The sequence below is a fragment of the Pinus tabuliformis genome, chromosome X, assembly GCF_031772625.1.
Source record: "Pinus tabuliformis cultivar Carrire ecotype Pingquan chromosome X, CPIR1, whole genome shotgun sequence".
NCBI classification, from domain to species: Eukaryota; Viridiplantae; Streptophyta; class Pinopsida; order Pinales; family Pinaceae; genus Pinus; species Pinus tabuliformis.
The window spans coordinates 10973540-10981522 of NC_142308.1; positions in this window are offsets into that span (position 1 = coordinate 10973540).

Consider the following 7983-nt stretch of genomic DNA (forward strand, 5'->3'; position numbering starts at 1 on the left):
CCTTACTGATATACAACCAGACTTGATCACCAACTTGGAAGCTATGCTCCACCCAGTGTTTATCATGCCTTGCCTTGTATTTGGCGTAGCTCTTTTCCAGCTATTTCTGGATTGCCTGGTGAATTTCTTGGATCTGTTCAATGAATCTAGTTGCTTTGTCCACATCACTGTGTCCAACAATTGCCATGTCTTTTCCAAAGACAAAATCCAAGGGAGACCTTGGTATGAAACCAAAACAGGTCAAAATGAGATCTCTGTGTAGAAGAATGTTTAGCACGGTTGTAAGCATGTTGCACATAACATAAGTGTTCATCCCAAAGCTTGGGATGCTTGCTGCAATAACCCCTGAGCAACTGGATCACTGTCCTGTTGACTACCTCTGTTTGGCCATCTGTCTGTGGCTGAAAGGTTGTGCTTTTCTTCGGTCTAGTGTCCATCAATTCCCACAGGCTTGACCAAAACTTCCCAAAAAATTGGGAGTCTCGATCAGATACTATGGAAGTGGGTAACCCAAAATGCACCCAGACATGCTGAAAGAACAATTTCGTTGTTTGTTCAGTTGTAATATGCTTATTACAAGGTATTAAAATACACATTTTGCTGAACCTGTCCACAATAACATATAAATAGTCATGTCCCTTTTTAGATTTTGGCAATCCCCCAACAAAGTCCATGCAAACACTTTCCCAAGGACGGGAAGGAACTAGTAGTGGAGTGTACAAGCCTAGTTTTCTATTGTTGGGCTTGCTTTTAGCACACATGGTACACCCTCTTACATATCTAGAAACGGTTTCATTCATTTTTGGCCAATAGCAGTATCTTTGCAGCTGTGCAACTGTTTTACTTACACCACAATGACCTGATATCAGAGAAGTATGTTCCTCCCTAATTATGTTAATTCTCTCTATTTGTGGAATGCATAGCTTTCACAAATGATACAAGAGTCTGTCCTTAACATAGTAATCCAATTCTTCTACCTTTTTGGCATTGCTTAAAGCTGCATATACATCTTTAAAGTCTACATCTTGAGCATATTGTTCAATGTAGCTTTCATGCATTACTGAGTTATGCTTAAGTATAGTAGATGCATTTATGATTGGTCTGGACAACATATCTGCAACTTTATTGTGTATGCCCTTTTTATATCTGATGACTAAATGAAACTGTTGTAGGAAACCCATCCACTTATAGTGTCTTGATTGTTGCAATTTAGTTTGTGAGTGCAAGCACTGAAGTGGCTGATGATCAGTATGTATTATTGTTTCTTTGCCCATTAAATAATGTTTCCACTTTTTCACACTCTAGACTAATGCATACAATTCTTTATCATATGTAGGATAATTAACTACTACAAAATTAAAAGTCTCAGAATGGTAGCATATGGGTTTACCATGTTGCATCAACACTGCTCCCATGGCATAATCACTGGCATCTGTTTTGATATCAAATGGTTGTTGAAGATTTGGCAATGCTAGTACTGGTGCTGTACTGATTTTTTCTTTCAAGGTGTCGAAGGTTTTCTGCTATTTGCCTCCCCACTGAAACACCTTGTTCAATCCTATCAAAGCATGTAAGGGAGCTGCAATTAAGGAAAAGTTAGCAATAAACTTTCTCCAATATTATGTTGCCCCATGAAGCTTCTAACTTCTGTAGCAGACTTGGGTTTAGGCCAGTTTACAATGACTGCAAACTTAGAGGGATCTATCTTCAGTTCACCACCCCCTACAATATGACCCAAATAATTCAAAGATGTTTTACCAAATTCACACTTTGATAATTTAACATAGAGATTTTCTTTTTTCAAAACATCTAGAGTCTGCTTTACATGCTTCAAATGTTCTTCCCATGTTTTACTGAAAACAAGAATGTCATCCAAATATACAATCATAAAAGCATCAATAAAAGACCTGAGTACATCATTCATAACTCTCATGAAAGTCGCAAGAGCATTAGTTAAGCCAAAAGGCATAACTAGCCATTCATACAGCCCTTGCTTTGTTTTGAAAGCAGTTTTCCATGCATCTTGCTCTGCTACTTTGACCTAATGGTAACCACTACGTAGGTCCAACTTGGAAAAGTAAACAGCCTCTTTCAGCTGATCCAATAGATCATCAATGCGAGGAAGGGGATAACGATTCTTGATTGTTATTTTATTCAGTGCTTGGTAATCAATGCACATCCTCCACGAACCATCTTTCTTCCTGACCAACACGATTGGAGATCCGCATGGTGATATGCTTGGTCTTATGAACCCGTTCTCGAGCAACTCCTATACCTACTTCTTGATTTCTGCATTCTCTAAAGTGGATAACCTGTGCATTCCGATGTTAGGCAATGGAGAATCTTGTTGCAAATTAATATCATGTACAATTTCCCTTTTTGGTGGCGGACCTTTAGGTTCTTGAAATAAGATATCATATTCTGAAAAAAATCTTTCTAAATCAGCTTCTTGTTTAGCATCACAGCCCTCAAATACATTGGTTTTTTCAGGTTTCTTTTCCTTTACAACCATCAATAAAAATTGTTTGCATGAATTTACAATCCTTTTCATCTGCCCTGAGTTTATGAGAGTATAATTATTTTTGAGTTTGTGAGCTCTTACAATATATTCTATTCCATCTTTAACAAGTTGATACTTATTTTCAGCTCTATAGAAAATGGCTTTTCTATCATACAAGTAAGGACTTCCTAAAACAATTCCACATATATCCAAGGGAATTACATCTAACTCAACCTCATCTACAAATGTTGAACCAATGGCAAACCTAAGTTTACATTGTCTAGTCACTTGTAGCTTTGCTTTATCACATAACCAACCCAATGGATATGGCTTCTTGTGTGGTGTGGTTAGTAATCCCAGCTTATTTACAATTTCTTTAGAAATTAAGTTTACTTGTGAGCCACCATCAAACAAAGTATCAATCTTTTGATGCTTGGAAATAACTCTAATATGAAAAAGCTCATGTCTTCTCCTCTCATTTTCTTCACTATCAATAGTTTGGGCAAAATTACTAGTAGATGCTTCAGAATTTTTACCTTGTATACCTGTGGCTGTGATGGTTGTTTCATCACCTGAGTCTAACCCCAAATCTTTCTGAATAGCAGCAACAACCTTCTTCTTCTTGCCATCGAACTTCTTGGGTTTCAGCTCTGAATGCAAAGACCAACAATGTTCATCATCATGTCCATCCTTCTTGCAGTGAGTGCATGAAGGTTTGGCCTTTTGTAAAGCATTTGCCTTCCTCTCTTTCCATTTATGCTTCCTCTTCTCCTTGTTCTTGCTTGCAGTGGGTTTTGATGATCCCCCAATCTCTAGGTTCACATTCTTTCCTCTAGTCTCTAGATGGGTAGCTTGAATTGATACCTCATCTATGCTAGTAGGGTTAAACATGATAATGGTGTGCCTCAAATAACTATGCACACCACCTATATACTTCAACAAAGTTTCAGGTGAGTCTAAAGAAACGCCTAGAATCAAAGCTCTTTTTCTAAATTCTTGGGTGTAGCTTTGTACACTTTGCCCTTTTAATTGGCGAAGAGTTTTCCAGCTCATCATAGCTTGATGCATATAAGCTAGTGGATAGAATTGTTTTTTAACTGCAGACTCTAAACAGAAACAATTTTACCATGCTTCTTCAAGTCAGCTTGTGTCCTGCCTTCCCACCATACCAAGGCAGTTCCTCCAAGGCGTAGGTTGGCCAGCTGAATTTTACTCCTCTCTGAATCAATGCTCTGCACCCTACAATACACATCAATCTGTCTAATCCAGTTATCTAGCTTCTCTGCATTTAACCCTCCATCATATATTGGAAAATCAAATTTAACATCTAATTTAATCAAAGATGTTTTCTTCTTTTTATTTTCAGGGCTATCAGGAGGTGTGGATAGAGGAGCCTCTTTTCCTTTCCCTTTTCCTTCAGAATGGCCATCTAGAAGAGATTCTTCTATTCCCTTGTCTTGTTTGGAGGTTGAAGAATCTTTACTTCAACCCTTCTTAAATTCTCTGCATGTTTCTTCTACCATGGCTCTCATGGTCATGAAACTGTCCATGAACTAAGAGTTTGATTCCAAGGGATTTTCTTCACCCATTTTCCTCCTAGGATAGACTCTACCAATTTCTGGGTTAGTTTCAACCAGTTATCCTTCTCCTAATTTAAGCTTTGACCTAGTTATCATTCACAAACAGTCCAGCACAAGCTTGTCTAACCTTAGCAACCTAAAGCTCTGATACCACTTGATCTAAAAGTGAGATCTAAGACAATAATAAGGTATTACAGACTTATGTGCATGGATTTGTCTATGTCATTTTATGCAATGGATCAATAATATTGCGAAATGCACAGACAATGAAGCAGTAAACAAAGAAACATAATAGGCAACACATGACACAACAAATTTAATGAGGAGTTCACCCAATACTCCTGGGCTACATCTCCTGGTCCAGCCTTCAGTGGTAGCCTCTCTATTATGTCTTCAAGCAGAGTTATTTTTACAACAGTGAGCTCAATTTGAGCCTCACACACAACAGAATACAATAACAAGAGCTTTACTTGAACCTCTCAAGTTTTCTCTGAGTACACAGACTCTCTCAATGCTCTCTGTCTCTATCCCAACTCTATCTCGGCGTTTGCCTGCAATGCTGCCTCCCTTTTTCTTCGCTCTCCGTCTATGGCTTTAAAGCCAAAGTTGCGCTGCCTGTTCATTTCAAATTCTCGTCTCTCGGTCTCCCTGGCCTTTGTCCACTTCGAATCCCTCTTCCAGCGTTATACAATCATTGCTTAACACATAGAGAGGAGGTGACCACCTATTGTGTAACGTAAGAGTGCCTCGGACATCTGCAACTCCTGAAACAGCTGCGCTCTGTTAAACACAGTGAAATGTATTTTAACGGAGAAAATCCGTCAAAACTCAATGTATTAGACTTCAAACTTTCATAACTGCGCCCTATTCTCCCATCGGGTCGGCCTATTGGTCGCTATCACTTATCGCAATGGCTCTGTGCCTTTGTGTTTCGTAAATATATTAAAACTGTGAAAATGCATTAGAAATGGCTTTCCTCCGAACTTGAAACTATATATAATAGCCTTAAGGTACCCTTTTGGGTCTGGCTTATCGCATCGGCGCTTTCTCCTTCGCATTTCGTTTAACAAACGAAACTACGAAAATACATTAAAAATGGTGTTTGACAGATCTCAAGATCCATACAATATGGCTTATAGTATTATCGGGTCCGGTCCATCGGGTCACATATATACATATATACATAACCCCTGCTCCTTTGTATTTTTCCGATTGCGATTTGGCGATGCAACGTGGGCCGTCGATTTGCGCGCTTGATCGATGGTCCTTGTTGACCCCGCCAGTCGCCATCGCATCTCCTATGAGGTTCCCTCTGATTGCCATCGCAAGTCTTATGTGGATCCCGCCGATACCCGCCGAAGGCCACCGCCAATTGTGATCCGCTGCTCAAATCTGGATTGTTGATTGGCCAGATCTGACGGCTACTGTGCATTACTTTGTTCCGCCTCCGATACTCTATTTTTTCACTGATTTCACGGGTTTTTGCCTCCCGATAGTATTCTGAAAGGCTTCCTTATGCGATTTTCTTTGGTCTTTGGCATGATTTTTTGAGTTTTTGAAGATAGACAGAGTGTTTCTTGGATCCATTTGGATCACACAATTACTCTTTGATAAGGTATAAGTGCATTTTGCAATATCGTGATTAACATATTCAACCATCACAACACAAATGGTCAAATTAGGTTATTAAATCTTGGCATTGCCCAGTTGTTGAAAATCTTCAATCATCAACCTTTGCAAATTTGTGATATCAATACACCTCAAATGAAATGAAATTATAATTGAATAATGCATGGTGCAACATGCACTTCACCTAGAAGTTGAGAGAGCGGGGATCAGGGTGAATGGAACCCTAGCCACTCTGGATCCCTACTTTGTGCCTTCTCATCCATGTAGCCAGTGGTCTCTTCCTTGTTCATTGGCAGGCATCACTGGTTTTTTTGCAGGTTCTCTTCTGTGCAATGTTTTGCGGTGTTCTTTGGGCTTCTTGTTGGGGTTTGGTTGCTATCATCATCTATCCCTATGTTGCCGCTTTGTTTCGTCGGGTCCTAGAATTGTTGCCAACTACCTGCTAGGCTTTGTTACCTGTCTTTGTCGTCCAATGGTTTTGCCTACTTCCACCCTGGTTGTGGGTGCAAGTTTTGGCACCTTGGTTGGTTTTCCTTTGAGCTTTGCAACTCATTTTCATGCAGCTCGTCATTGGGCTTGGTTAATGTGTCGTCACTCTGCATTTCCACCACCAATTCTGTTTTTGAGGGCCATTGGTGATGGTTCCCTCTCGGTTGTTGTCATGGGGTTTCGTTTATGCTTCATTGTCTATTTAAATTTGTGTGGAGGCCCGGTTTTGGGCGTTTCCTGTGAAGCTCACAGGGTGGCTTGTGCCCAGTATTAGTTTTTTTGTTGGGGTTTCAACCTCCTTTGTTAGGGTTTTTGTGGTGTGGGTTTCTTGCCCTATGCATGTTTTTATGATTAGCCATGAGGCGTTAAATGCTTGAATGTGTTCAACATATGTAAAATGTAACTTTTATCCTCTTTCAGATGAATAAAATTATGGGTTTCTTTTTTGAGGGAAAAAAACATGTACTTCACCTTTTCAAGTGTCCCTTGGATTCTTGTCCCAATATCCATTAGATATTCAAGGTCATATTCCCAAGGAAACATCAACAAAGGAGGTTTTTGCACATGAGGGTGTAATCATGTTCATTGACCACATTAAGGAAACCCATGATAGAGTTTGAGAAGCTTTATAGAATAGTAAACAAAAGGGCAAAGATAAGCATGATCAACTTTGTGTAGATCATCAGTATCACATAGAATACGATATGAATTTATCTTCAAAAGGAGTGCTTCAAGGAGAAAGGGAAGAATCTTAGGTTGCTTAAATATAGACCATAAACAAATATCAAGGAAAATGGAGAAGGTTAGATTGGATCTACTAGTATGTATGAGAATTCATCTAATTTTCAAAGTGAATTCTATGAACCTCCATGAGCAACATAAGTTGGCTGGAATGAAGAGTAATACACTAAAATTTCAAAGAGCTTGTTGCCAAAGTAGACATAAAGATGAAAGAAAATATAATTTCATAGTGGTGGTCATACAAGGAACCCTTAAACTCTATTAGATCAAACAACAAAGGTAGTAGCCCTAAGCAAGCAAGTGGTACACCTTAAAGCAAATCTAGAGGAATCCCCTTCACATCATAGGGAAATTTTTGAAGATGAACTACTCCTAAACAAAAAGATTTGTTCCTAAAGGAGCTTTGAGATCGATAAACCTATGGTAATTGGGCTCAATATGAAGAAGATTATTTTGAGATCGATAAACCTATGGTAATTGGGCTCAATATGAAGAAGATTATTTATCAAGATTTTTTTCAATATCACCTCAAATATGTTGTTGTATTAGAGGCGTAGAATAAAATAGTGCATGCATCATAGACCACACATTATAATGATCACACACCTAGCATAGATTAAAGTGACAAACACTATTCCAGGAACATGCTAAATTATTGTGATGGACAACAATACTACAACCTAGTCAAAAGGAAGCATCAACAACATTTTTTTATGTGCCGAGAGGAGGTGAGATATGGCGAACGCAACAACAACCTCAATTGTTATGAGGAGAGGTCACAACTTTTTGGCTCCATCAAATATCGCTCTCCGTTGTCCAGATGATGCAGAAATACGCGTAGGCGAGTATCATTACAACATGTGGGATGATTCTCTCATACAATCGCTTTCCATGCCTTACGGGATCTCACTAGAAACGCTAGAAAGGAGCTGTGTATCTGAGAAGACAGGATTTTCTTTGCAAAGACACAACACAAGCTATACGGTGACCCTAGATGCAGAACTAATTCACCTTTTTGCAGATCTAGACTCATCAGTCGTAGAT